Source organism: Amblyomma maculatum, chromosome 7, assembly GCF_055883805.1.
Source record: "Amblyomma maculatum isolate TAMU_Amacu chromosome 7, ASM5588380v1, whole genome shotgun sequence".
Lineage (NCBI taxonomy): Eukaryota > Metazoa > Arthropoda > Arachnida > Ixodida > Ixodidae > Amblyomma > Amblyomma maculatum.
This window is the reverse complement of record NC_139350.1, coordinates 47186115-47200811: the sequence shown is the minus strand read 5'-3', so window position 1 is coordinate 47200811 and position 14697 is coordinate 47186115. Positions and strand designations below refer to the sequence as shown.

At 44.3% G+C, this 14697-nt stretch overlaps 1 long non-coding RNA gene across 1 annotated transcript; it reads left to right on the top strand.

The window, feature by feature from the left end:
- Positions 1 to 2377: 2377 nt before the first annotated feature.
- LOC146183139 (uncharacterized) lies at positions 2378 to 11731 on the top strand. Its single transcript, XR_014708728.1, has 3 exons — positions 2378 to 2756; positions 3185 to 3249; positions 4147 to 11731. It is a non-coding gene; the product is annotated as an uncharacterized LOC146183139 (long non-coding RNA).
- The last annotated feature ends 2966 nt before the right edge of the window (positions 11732 to 14697 follow it).

Here is a 14697-nt window from a genome sequence, read left to right as displayed (position 1 = left end):
TGACATGAAGCACTTAATAAAATACACACTGAGTTTAAGCAGAACACAAAAAAGCAAAGCATACAACAAAGAATGACAGCTCTCAGCAAGGGCCACAGCACTTGTACAAGAATACACTCAGTATGTCTACAGATGGTAGACAAAAAATTATAGCACCAAGGAAAGGTTTGGTTTGGTTTGTGGGGTTTAACGTCCCAAAGCGACTCAGACTATGAGAGACGCCGTAGTGGAGGGCTCCGGAAATTTCGACCACCTGGGGTTCTAACATCGCACTAATGTGCACTAACATCGCACAGCACACGGGCGCCTTGCTTTTCGCCTCCATCGAAAAGCGGCCGCCGAGGCCGGGATTCGATCCCGCGTCTTTGGGAACAATAGTCGAGCGCCGTAACCACTGCGCCACCCCAAAGCTGAACTTGGTTCTTGCACATGCTATCAACAAAATGTACACCAAAGAGATGGTTATATCTCAAAACCACAGAAAAAATTAAGACTTGGACGGCTTTTCAGCAGTATGCTATCGAACATGAAGCAGTAAGAATGTGCACATTGATCACTTGTGGTATATATCAAAATCATGACAGCGAGTGAAAATCTCAAGTGCAGGTGATCAAGTTGTTCCTGTCCGAGCTATTATAAATGTTGCATGTCCTCTTCCTTGTACTTGTTGATGTTCCTGCTGCGATTACCATTTGCAGGTGGCGTCAATGTCATGTGATCTGCACACACTACAAGCTGTAACGATCTTCAAAAAGAGCTGTTCATCTGCATACACTTCACATCTGATGTGGCCGTCCAGGGACAAGGCGTGGCCTCCCAGATTATACAAGCCTAGCAGAGAGGTTAATGATGTTGAATATAGCCCCAGGACTTCTCACCACATGATGACTCAGATCGGAAGTGCTGCAACGGCTGCACAAGGTCCACACGATCACCTGCAAATGTTTAGTGCCTAAATTATATGCAAATAAAATATCAAACACGCATGGCACAGGAACATTCAAAATCATCAATGCTGCAAGCTAAGCTGCGGTAAAGTGTAATCTATGAATGCAAGAAACGGTCAGTGCAAAACCTAAACCTAAGTGAACCATTTCCGTAACAGGTAAAGTGGTGGCGGAAATTGTATTGTGACGGCTAACTTTTTCTTTCTTTTTTTTTTTTTTTGCAATTGGAACGACTTATATCAGGCGATTTCACTTGTTTTTCCTTTTTCGGTCGTCGAAACTATTAACCAAGAAATCTTGACAACTACGAGCACACTCAGTGTTTTTTTTTTTTTTTTTTTTTAAGTTCGTGCAGTGCAGAGAAGTTGAAGAAAATTATAATGCGTCGCAGAAATAGGCAGCTAAAAGCAACGCAAAATGCTGATTAAAAATATCGGATTCGCCGCATGCGTCCTGTGAGTATTCCTTTAATCTTCAGTCATTTCCCGCCTGCGTACAACTTGAATGCGAATGACGCTGTATGAACAGTCACCTTTACAGGTTTTCCTATTGCACTTACCTCTGTGATGCTCGACGTGCTGCACCATTTCCAGCAGATTGACTGCGTTGCCTTGCTGGTCGACACCCATCGAGAAGCCCGACACATTCCGGGAGCTTGTCGCTCGGCATTTCGTGCCATCCAACGTCAGAGGCGTTCACCACTGGCGATCACACCCGAAACGCCAGTAGCTCAACAGTTGAACATTCCGAGCGCAGGGCAATTCTCGCCTCGGAGCTTGCAAAGCCGCCACACTACACTCCTCATCAGATGACTGATCTGACTGTACTGACGAGCTATCTTTCAAGACAATTTGACAGCATTGCTGTGCTGCAGCAAATCCTCGATCACTACTTGCAGACGACGGACGGCACGAAGACCACTCATAAGCGTACAAGTTCTTTCTTTCCTCCATGTAAGCTATAGTGAACTAGAATATATATTCTAGTTCACTATAAAGGCACTGTAACTATAATGTAAGCGTACCTACCTTCATGCCTTCCTCCATGGCCAAGCCATGGCCGCTGCCATTGCTGGGTTATCATAACCGCGCAGACCAATGATTTCTTAACATGGGAAGAAAGGGTTTGAAATAAGAAAGCAGTTAGCGCTATCACGCGGCCGCACGCTTCTGCCCCCATTAGAGATTGTCTCAAGCGTCCTTTATTTCATACGCGCTCATAATTTGCCTTTCTATTGCGTTTAAAAAGCCATGCAAGGTGTATATAAAGTTATCCTTTTACTTTTAACAACAAGCTAAGAAACTACGGTAGGCTAACGGCTGCATAAATCAGCTTGCCTGTCGCCTGGGTGCGTTCCAATACCCCCCAAGGTATATGTACCCCCTCGTAGACGTCTACTTAGACGGCTACGCGAGACCTGAACACCTGAACTTGCAGAGAGCCGGCTCCGTGAACTGCGCATGCGCGCCCAGGACCAAAGTGGAAAGGAGAATATGTTGCTCTTCTGGACGGATGTGACGTCAAATAGCTTTTAGTGCTTGTTTTTTTCTAGAAGTAAGCCTCAAACCCAGATGTTCACTGAGCCGCCCAAAGTATGGCCTAAAGAAGGAAGGCTGGCGCGCTTTTCAGACAACGAGCATTTGCGCTTTGCGAGCCCTCGGCACCCTAGGTTGTCTTTCATGCGTCGGTCTGCTGCAGTTTGCGGGGCATCATCCCGGTAGATGCAAACTCGGTGAAATGCGGATTCAGTTCGTGGATTATAGCCTTAAATTCAAGGGCGCAGCCCTCGGTGCAGTCCTACTGACTGCGGTGAGTCGTACATACATGCCCGCGAACTCTAAGTAAAGTATTTGTCGTCTTTCTGCCATCGCCTTCCTTGCAGCTTCTTTAACGAGTTTTTGCACGGCAGCGCAAGCATGCGTTATCCTCAATTATTGACGTGGCGTAATCGCGCGACAGTCTCCGGGCGAAGGCGTGAGGGGACTGCGTAATGGCGTCCACGATCTCGTTTCATTGCGCTTGGAACAACTTCCATTCCTGCTGCTGTGCACCGATCGGTCGCCGGTTGCTGTTGTCTTCCGGATGCACTGGAGTATTGGGACATATGAGGCGACTGAAAGATAACGTAAAACTATTTCTGAGTTCGCTTATATTTTTTTCGGCAGTATAAGGCATTTTTGCGTGCGCCAGCGTGAACGCGCTGGTTTATAATCGGGGTTTTATTGCCTTCCTCGCAGCTTCAACCGATGGAGCGGCTCGGCCCATAGAAAATGTCGGGCTTCTTTCGGAAAACTGTTGGAAGGTAAGTGGCACTCATCTGTACAGACCATACGTGGTAGTGCTGCAATACATGAGTAATATCTGCGGACTGCTAAAAGGGGGGTTGCTGGCCAGCTGAGAGATAGTTTAAACGTAAGTAGGCTCTGTGCGGACTGAGCCTCGAAGTGCAACAAGCCTACTGCACAGCGTGAAATGGCTACAAAAGTATGGTTATATACATGACCGAATTCATGTGCTTATTTGCTCAGACCTTCCACTGTCAAGTACACTTATTTCGGTGTATGCAGCAATGAGGGTGACTTCATTACTCCTCAGCTAGCATAGGTTCATGCCTGTGACAATATCTGTCCTTTTACTGCCGAAATAACCGCATTGGTGGAACTTACTGAGCTTGTTTATATAGATTTAACACTTTGGATGTATGTTGCTACCGCAGAGTTCCCTAATATATATACCTTTTGCCTGCTCCAACATAAATAGTTGGCAGTGCTTGGCTTCAAGCTGCTGCCAAGGCCATTGACAGCTTATTTGAAAAGAGAGCAATAATTAATCTGAGCTGGCATGTTTTGTGGGAGAGTGAGGCACCATTGAGAGTACCTCGTAATCCTGTCAAAGAGCTTGGCAGTTGCTGCTATAAGCACTCTCCATTGCAGTTACATGCAAGCCGCAGCATATTGGGCACTTACTGCACAAGTGATTTAACTTAGATTCTCTTTGTTGCTATTTCAGTGTTTTGTAAGTGTGCTAAATATTTGTATTTGTGCTAGCATTGACTGCCAGTCTCGTTGCTACCTTTTTCCTTCTGCAGCAGGCACTCTCACTTGCTTTACTCGAACCAAATTCTATTGTGAGTGAGTTTGCTGAATTTATGCAAACTAAATGTAATTCCAGTATTACTCTCATTTATTTACATCTGCAGAGGCAACGAATTCTTGGTGGCGACGAACGAGTTCCCTCTGCCAGTTCGATTACACCGCCACCTCAGTAGTGCAGTGAGCTGCGACTGGAATGACCAAATGGATACTCTCACTGCTTCCACAGGTTTAGAGCGTGCTCCCAGTTAAGTTTAAAACACCTTGCTTGCAATGTATTTAATCTTGTTGTATATTGTCACCCTTGCATTTGCTGATATGGTATTATTTGAAAATCATTCTGGGTGGTTTGGAACACATGATTTGCAGTGGGGGGAGGTGGGAAGCACAAATGTGTGACTGCAATTTTTTGCCAGTCTAACTTCTAGCCTTGCGAATTAAAGTAACAGATTAATACCTGAACAGGCCTGACGTTTATTGGAGAGTTTGTCATATAGAAGAAAACTTGATCCCTTGTGGAGGTAACACAGCTGTGGTTCTCCGAGAAAAAGTTATCCGTGTGTGATGGTGTCTAAAACATGGCATTGTCTTAGGTAACTTGGCATGGAATCGGCCACTTCTTGTACTCTCTTGACAGCATCTATTGTACTACGTGCTAGGTGACATGCCTTCAGGGATAAGGGTAGATGGAGAATACCTCAGTAATCTGCAATTTGCTGATGACATTATCCTGAAGCAGTCAGGATGACGGTAGTAATGTGAGCAGGTTGTACGTCATGCTGGTCATGGAGGAAGTAAAAAAGCCTTAGAAGCAATGCAAAGGGGGAAATCGGCTGGTATGGGTAGGCAACTGCAGATCTTTGAAGAGTGGTAGGGAGATTGTGCTAGAAAAACTGCTTGCTTTGTGTGTGTAGTGCCTCACGACCTCAAGCGTATTAAAATCTTGGAAGGATCCTAACAGTACCATAATCTATAAAAAAGGGGCTGTCAAGCACTTGCAAACTTAAACTGATCGGGTTACTGTCCATTGCCTACATGATAATAGAATTGGGAAAATCTTGGACTTTCTATCAGCTGAAAGAGCAGCTGGCTTTCGTAAGGGCTGCCATGTTTTTTAATGTGTCTGCTCTGCCGCTGTTGTGTGCTGGATTGTAGCCTACATCCACATCGGATAGGAGGCTGTGCAAACAAACTGCTCTTTACAGAAGGGACATAATTTGAACTGCCCATATCATACAATGCAGCAGCAGTAGTGAAAAGTGCTCCACAAGAAGTGACTTATTGTAGAATGGTTGCTTTATTGCGGTAGCGTAAAAGGCGTCACCCTTGAGAAAAATCGCAACCATGCCTTTGGCAGGTGACATGGCCACGCACTGATTGGTTGTCTGGTTCTGCGATGTCATGAGCCCACATGATATGGCCGAACTGGCTGGAGCTCATATTGTGGAAAAGCGCAAAAGAGACAAAGAATCGAGAAAAGAGAGGACGACGCTATCTGGAGCTGCTAACTCAGGCAGCTCCTTTGAGGTGAGAGGGTGAGGTGGAATAGAACCCTCAGAGACCCTTGGATCTAGTATCAGACATGCTACTCCACATTCATACAGCTTGGCTAAAACAGAGCTTTATACCCATGTTGGGTGGTCTTAAGCACAATGTGGTAGATTATGGTTGTATGCTGATGATTATGTGTGAGATAATACCGGCACAAATTAAGGGATTAGGGCTTATACCTTTCAGGACCGCTTTAAGCCAATCGTTCATATCTGAATGATGGTTCTCGCACACTGGCAGACGTAAATTTTCGTGTTTGGAACATGTAGCCCCATTTAGGCAGATAGTATGACAAAAGTAGTTATAGTAACTAGTTCACAGGGATGGAAAGGCACAGAATCTGTCACTTGATTCTGTGGGCACCTGAACTGTGTCGTAAGGGAAGGGAGGAGGGAGTCAAAGTGGAAAGACAGAAATGGGTGCCGTAGTGGAGGTCTATGGAGTAATTTTGACCACCCAGGGATCTTTAACGTGCGCTGACATCACATAGCACACGGGTGCCACTTCGTTTGCATCGAAAGCAGCCGCCAGCGATTGGGTTCGGACATGGGTACTTCGGCACAGTAATCTCGCATCTTAACCACTGCACTACCGCAGTGGGGCTATTGTGACAACCATAGTTTGTTTGTGTGCAGCTTGTTTATTTTTTTTTTATTTTATTTTTTGTTCTTTCTGGCACAGTGTGACATTAAAAAAATTATTCGAAATAAAGAGGTCTTTGGCGCCATTCACACAATTTTGCTGCTTCTACTATAGCTTTCTTTTTATGAGAGCAGTAGCGAAGTCTCTTGAAGACAATTTTACTAGCTCTCAGTTCAGCTCAGATGATGAATCAGTCAAATGCCATCCTCGAACTTCAGCTAGTGGCCAAGAAAAGCTTAGTTTCGATCTCTGATCACTCTTGGTCAGTTACACATGCTCATTTTGTGTTCCCACTGTCCTGTTTCCATTCGCTGGGTTTCAGCAGCAATGAAAGCTTGGTACTACTTGATATGGCTTCTCCAGAACTTCAAGTGTGGAACTTCTTCAAGCAAATCGAGTGAAGTTTGAACACCGAGCTCCTATTACAGATTTTCAAATTTGATGGCAAACTCTCCCACCTTCTGGAAAACATAACCAAATAATCCAGTCATAAATCCTGAAAGGTTTGAAAATGCCACTGCTATAAACTGTAAAAATTAGTAGAGAAAGGCCCTGCTTAAAAATGGATGTTTTCAGCAACTTAGCTATATTTCTGAGAGAACAGCACACCTTCAAAATGAACTTCAGAACATAAATTATTACTTCTTTGGCAGTTGGGCTTCGCTGCATTTTGTTAGTGTGATTTGGAGAATAGGTACATGAGACTCTCAACAACTGCTGCAGGAAGTCAAGAATGACCACTGCTTCCGAACAGCACTACGAAAAAAAGAAATCTGCCGATAGGTGCACCATATCTTTACTAGTAATAAAAGAGGCAGTGTAGCATATTTTTAGTATTCTGAATTATTTTTCTTGCTGTCTTATTTTGATATTCATGCCCCCTTTTCTTTCACTTTTTGGATGTTTTCTGCAAATTGCGGAGAAAAAGGTTTTTATGTTATGTATAAAGCCAAACACATAACATAAAACTTAGGACATAACTTAGGACAGGTAGTAACCGCAGATCCGGACCACAAAAAGGAAATAACAAGAAGAATAAGATTGTGATGGAGCGCATTTGGCAAGCACTCGCAGATTATGACTAGCAGCTTACCGGTATCGCTCAAGAGGAAAGTATACAACAGTTGCATCTTGCCTGTACTCGCCTATGGGGCTGAAACGTGGAGGCTAACCAAGAGAGTTCTACTTAAGTTGAGGACAACCCAGAGGGCTATGGAACGAAAAATGGTTGGGGTAACATTAAGAGATAGAAAGCGTGCAGAGTGGGTCAGAGAAATAACTCAAGTTACCGACATTCTAGTGGAAATTAAGAAGAAGAAATGGACATGGGCAGGACATGTAGTGCGAAGAGAGGATAACCGATGGTCGCTGAGGGTAACAAACTGGATTCCAAGGGAAGGAAAGCGTAGCAGGGGGCGGCAGAAAGTTAGGTGGGCGGATGAGATTAAGAAGTTCGCAGGGGTCAAGTGGATGCAGCTAGCACAGAACCGGGTTAAGTGGAGAAATATGGGAGAGGCCTTCGCCCTGCAGTGGGTATAATCAGGCTGCTGCTGATGATGATGATGATAAAGCCAAAACAAAAACATGGGCATTTATTTAATTGAGGATCTAAATACCTGCATTTTAGTATTATCTAATAGCAAGATTGTGTAAATAATAAACAAATTACATGGTGCTGAAGGAGTTGAGGCAAAAAAAAAAACTTCTTCATTTTCAAGCTGTAGTTTAAGAAATGAGCATTTTTCTGCCTTTTGTATATCCTCAAGATTTTATTACAATTTCTTGTTTTTATATTCATGTTTGACAATACTTTGTGAATATTTTACCCAGTGCTGAGAATTTATCTTATGTATTATGCTTATATTCACAATATTCACTTGTTTATAGGGCATTTAAATAGCTGTATTTTAATTGGCTCATGTGCATCATGTACAGAAAGTGTGATCAGAAATTGTCATCAAAAAACGTCCTTCATACTGGAACTTGCGTGTGAAGAGCTCTGGCAGGTGCGTGCTCTGTTGCCGTGTTGCAGAGAGGAGGAAAGGAGGCATCCTGGCTGTGCAAACCGCCGCAGAGAGGTGACAAAGAGGCTAATGGCAACCCCATGCATACTCGGGCCACTTATGCGCTTATACACAGGACCGCGGAGGATGGGCGTGTGGTATTCGATCTGTCATTTGACGTGTGTAACTAGAAGGCTGCATTCCCTGCACCGTACCTATTAGTCACATATTCTAATTCTGGTGCCGGGTTGTGTTCGCCTTAGCGATCTTAGAGCTCTTACGCACTTCCTACAATTTTTTTTTTTTTTTGTAGGTTGCAGCAAAGTTCTTTAAAGACTTCATTTATAAAATAGCAAGGTGCATGTATGCGATCAAGGATCTTTGAGGGAAGCTGCAGACGGGAGCTGTTGACGCTACCATGCTATACTCTTAAAGAAAGATCTCAAGTGTCTCCTAAATTTTTATAACAAAACGAACATCCGCACAGTGTTTGCTGGAGATGCTTACAACCCTGCTATCCTGTCCGAAGACAGGGGTACATGCATTACTGCCCGCCATATGCAAGGCCAGCCACAATTAAACATTCGTTACCAGAGTAACATGATTGCCTGGCTTTTTTGTGTGTTCACTTCCTTAGCATACTGTAGCATAGTCATAGTAGTGTGCACCTTTCCAATAAGTGGTCACGGGGTGTCACCATATTACCTGCTGGACTGCTTTGTGCATTTGGTGCTAGCACAGTGGAAGCAGAGCCGGTTTGCAGCAGTCCAGAGAGGAGGAGCAAACAATATGGTGGCATCGAGTAACTTATTGGAAAGGTGTATATAGACTGCTTGTTCCTGTAAGATGCGAGTTAAACCGCTCTCATACGAACAGTTTCGATCCTCATTGAACTGGATCTACATTCAACTGATTGTAGATCGAGGTTGTCACACGGCAACTGTCAAGTGCAGTCGAGCTCGAGTCTGCTTGACTCAAGGTTGCTTCCTCAATCGCTCTCGAGATTTCAAGCACACTCAAAAGCGGTCATTGACACCCTCGTCATCAACGAGCTCTAAAACTTGAAAACGAATAAATGCAATAGAACTGCACATAATAACACATAAATGTATTAAAAGGCATGATAGAACATTCGTAGAACGGCTAATTTTATAATATTGACACCGTAGTCCACCGCCAGTGGAAGCTAAGGTGGCGTTCTCTTCGACTACGTCAGCGTGGAAACTGTGGAGCGGAAGAGAAACTGCACTGTAGCACTAGACCGCTGGGAAGATAGGTTAGATGACCTGAGGCGCCAAAAGCAGAATGCTGCTGTGCACACTTAAGTCGTGCTATCATTACCCCAATCTTAAATTTCTTTTTGAGACTCATTGCGACTGACAGCAGACGACGAACCACGTAGGAAATTTCTCAATGCTCACTGAAAACGCCCGTGTAGCACCGGATGCTTCAATCCTTCTTGAAAGCCTGAATGCAGATTGAGTTCAATGAGGATCGGAAGTGTTTGTGTGACAGAGGGATTAGTGTAGTGCAGCTAAAGCTTTGTGTTAGCTGGTGTGCACAAGTTGGGTGGCCAAGCTGTGTTAAATGGTATTACAATGCATATTTAGAAAACAAAACAGGGCACCCCAAACGGTTTATTCAACTTCTCAGATTATTTGGCATTACACACATTGTCTTGAAAGCAGTCCACAATATGGCCAGCACAACTTATGTCCATGCTTATTTCAGATTGTTCATTTAAGAGAGCTAACATATTCAAAGGCTACTGACCAGGCTGACATTTTAACCAAGCCCGATAAGGCGTTGGACATGGTCTCTGCGAAATACTGCAGCGATGCACACACTGGAAAGCAACAAAATACAAACCAAAGCTCTCGTGGTCCTTTTCAGACAGCCAAACCTTCTCATCCTTTGCGCTGGCCATCGAACTTTGTCGATGAGGTACCAACAGATACTGCATCCATTGGTTTCTCTCTAACTGATGGGCGAGGGGTGTCACTTGGTCTGCTGATGTCACGCACTTTTTTGTCTTGCATTTCGTTTTCACTCATGCATACTCTCACACAAGAAAGAAGGCTTTTAGTTTCTTGCCCTTGTCTATGCATGCTTCAGAGTGTTCTGTGCACTGTGCTATTCATACACCAACGGCTGGACTCAAGTGGCAGCGGCGCGCACTTTCATACAGCCTGCGCATTCGCCGCAGATATAGTGGCAGCTCTTCTAGGCAAGCAGTGCTCTCTTCCCCGTGAAGTGTGTGCAGGATTTACCCAACCCTGGTCACTCGCTTTTGTGGCGGCGCCCGGTGCGCCCCTGCGTTCGCGCCTTCAAGCGTTCAAGTGTTCAGTTTACGGAGTGAGCGAAATACTTAGAGAAATTATGTAGTCTCAATTTTGTGTGCGCAAAAGCGGTGCAGTGTAGGCTCAGGCAACAGTACTATTTAGCACATTTTGATCGTAGTAATACTTACTTTGTCTTATTTCTTACAGTGCACAACATGTGCTAATTGCCATCTGAATACAACAGTGATTTGGGTTATCAGTCTGCAGTAAGGCAAGTAGCAGCATACTATTGTAAGGTCAGTCCCATTATGCTGCACAAAAGCTGATCTTTTTTTTCCTGCTGTAACTTTGTTTCCTTCATGATATGAGGGGAACTGTCAAAAATGCATTGACATGGCTACAGAAGCACAGAATTTATCACATGCGCATTTTTGGCCTCTCGGGCCTGTTCTGCCATGTCTGTTACAATTAGTGGCTGAGCACGGAGGATTACCTGTTTTGCCTACATGCATTATTTCAAATGATATGCCAGTGTGACGGCATCTTTTCGCTTTTGGGCACATTTCTGTCTGCTTCTGCACATGTACCAAAATTTCGGGCGCCTTCACGTGTCTGCAAGTCAGGCTGGTCGTTGACCTGTTTTAAGTTGTTAGTGCAAATTAAAAAAAAGGGTAACCTGCTCTTATTGCACTTTTTGTGCACTTTGAACAGCGCATTCACTGTAACTGCTTTTCCTGTTCTGAGGCGTGCGCAACATCACCTCGAAATAACAGGAGACATTCATCACCATCCTCATATAAGGATAGTAGGAAAGCCTTCCGACCCTTGTCTTTGCCTGCCACCTATGTTGCTAAACTCTGCGGCTAGTTTGTAACGAAGCTAACTTCATGACAATAGTTGAGCTTCTCGGCCGCAGTGTACTTTTGGTATTTCCTTCGGTCCGGACCCATACGTATGTTTTCCGCCACACATTTGAACTTTATTTCCTCTGAACGACGTGCCCACGCCTGCAAGTTTGAAAAACTTGCGGTGTTTCCTTTCATCAATTTCCGAGTGATAGAGAACTCTGTTCCAATAATTTAGCTATTATTTTATGCGAGTTTTTCCCCGGTTTTGGCTCTTCGGCAAGATGCTGATACACAGCCAGAGCCTGTAAGGATGGCTCACGGCCGGCACACCTATCATCTATAACTCTCAGTACAGCGGCAAAAATCACTGCAGGTCGCTCTGAATGCTCTTTGCCGTTATTTGAGCGCCAGTGGACTTGATTCACGTTTGTAAAGCAAGCTGCTGTGTCTGTATATATATTTCATATGCCTTCTCCCACATCGTCACCCATCATGACCTTCTTTCTTCTCTCCTTCCCCTTCCCCAGTGCAGAGTAGCAGGCCAGATTTGAATTATTCGGGCCAACCTCTCTGCCTTTTCCTATCAATAAATCCATCTATCTATCTATCTATCAAGTTTATGACATCTCATTGGCAAGAATCACAACCGGGTGAAAGTGCAGGCTTGCAGCCGCAGGCTTGGCCAGCCTCCGCTTTTTTTTTTTTCCAGCTTGTTGCACACCAAATGACGGCATCACTGAGTAGACGCGTCAATGCCACACAGTGCCATGATTTCGCAGCTGTAGCAGACAGGAAGCACCCTCCATGCGTAGGTCGTAAAGAGCGCACCGTCGCCACTCGAATCCAGCCATGGTACACCATGCATAACCATGAATACAGAAAACACAGAACATCCATACATGCGCAGGCTTGGTTTCCGAAGAAAGGCCAGAGGCCTCGCACCTATGCTTCGGCCACCCATTGAGCTCAGCCTCTCCCCCTCCTCCTCCTTATTGGCATTGTAGCTGGATGAGCCAAAGCTCACTTCTCAACCTTCAAACAAAGGTCACTGGTGGTGCTTGGGTAGCAGAAAGCAAGAAAGAAAAAAAAAGCTGCGGCGGTAGCTTTTTGATGGAAGGCAAAAAGCAAGGCACCAGTGTTTGTGCAATGTCAGTGCACCTTAAAGAAAGAACTCCAGGTGGTCGGAATTGTCGGGGACCTTCACTATGGCGTCTCTCATACCTGAGTCATTTTTGGACGTTAAACCCCACAAACCAACCAGCAAGACAAAAAAAATGCCTGTAGAAGTCGGGGCCATAATGACTGCATTTGATGCGTTCTCGTAGCTGTTTTTACCCAGCACAGGGCTGCGTTTTCATTTTGTTGACCGAACCAACATGGCGGGCATAGTTTCTCAAAGCACTAAGAGATGGCGCTCCGCATTTCGCGTATTTAGGGAGCCTACATGTACCAGCCCTACGCGTATTGTCTCTTGTGGAGGCTAGTCAACCAGGGAGGAGGGAGAGACTCTTTGGTGATGGAAGGGAAGCAGAGAAACATACCGGTTTTGATGGTTGTAGCTCTGTTATTAACGAGTCTGCTGCAAAAGTATTTTTGGCCATCGCGCATTCTGAAGGCGCTGCCTCATAGACAGCAGGTTTGAACACATTTTCGAATTTAGGGTGGTTCATAAACAAGTTCAGTTTATGGAATGGCACCTGAAAACGAAAGGAATGACTGAAGCAGGAGAAATGATAGCACCTTAAAATAGAAACAAAAGGTGGATGGGTTTTAAGATGCTTTGCAGCTGTTTTCCACTTGCCCAAAGGCAGTGCAGAGTTTTGGCCGGTGTGCAATGAGCAGTTCGGCGCATGGTTTTGCTGATGGCATGGCAGCTGCGTGCTGGTTGGTGACATTTTATACACAAGGTCTTGTAGACTTTGCGTCTAGTTGGAAAAAAAGAGGATTGTAGCAAATGAGCATTTATGCTGAAATAATTTTGTGAGCAGCTTCAAAGAGCAGCCTTTTTTGAAAAATGGCTGCTTTCCATGAAAACATGGCATTAGATTTTTGCTTTTCTAGATGGGCTTTTAAATTTTGTTTTGATGGTTTCTTGCAATCTTTTGCTTGTTCTTCACGACAAATGTATTTACTTCATAGCTTGCAATAAAATGCTTCCATTGCGAATAAGCATTCCTTGTGTGTTGTGCTCTTTGGTCTCATTATTTTGAACTGTAGTAGCCATGACAATCGGAAAACATTTGGTAGAACAGCATTGCATCATGTCTACATTATATTCCTGTAGAAAAAGAGAACGGGCATTGCAGTTGATGTCGATGAGACTGAAATCAACATTTGTTTCAGCTAAACTGTTTCCTCGATTTCGAATCTGGTTTGGGCTATTGCATGTCTAAGGCCCCAGCCAAATATTGCCCACTGCCTCAATAACAGCACGTGCTCAAGGACCTAAAGAAACTACAAGATGAAAGTTTATTTTTCAACCCTTTGTGATGAGAGCAACACTTTACAACAGGTAGAGGTATTGACATGGCACACAGGGATCGGGAATGCCAAAACCTAATGCGGTCTATGAAAGACGGCAAGCATGGGAAAGAGCTAATTAATTTTGACTGCTTGGTGTCCTTTAATATGCACTGACATTGTATAGCCCACAGGTGTCTTTACATCATGCCTCTGCCGAAATGTAGCCATGTATTTAATCTTAAAACCTTAGGATTAGTCACTGCTGCACATAGGTAGGAAGGTTTCGGACGTAGGAAGGGAGTAATGTTTTTAAGCCAGGTAGTCACTCTGAATCTGAACCATGAGAAACATTTCCCCAAGAGCAAAAAGAGGTGAATGTAAATTTGGAAGGTGCTGTACATATAATGTAATAAAAGGCAGCTTGCTATCATGTGATCATTTGAAAGGCTGAAAAGTGGATATTAAAGCATTAGTTTAAAATACCTAAGCAAAGGACAGTGCAGCAGGTTATAGAAAGTAAAATAATTTGGAAAACCTTCACAAACACAGATGTGGATTAAAGTACAGTTTCAAGGTAATCATAACAAGGAACTAGTAATCAGCTATTATTGAAATGAGCAGGCCCTATTTGCCCTGGGCAGGTGGCGTCCTTGGTCCAAAAAGGTGAGGGCATAAGCAGGTCCTCATCTGATGGTTTGTGTGGGTGGTACTTCTATGCTGCCGCAACACCATACCATATGACACACAGTGCTGGGCATCTTGCAGTAGAGTACCTGCAGTTGAGATTGCAGCACATGGTGCACATCTTTGAGTATGAAGATGCAGAAAACTGAAAAGAAGCATTAGAGTGGGACATGTAATCCAGGAAA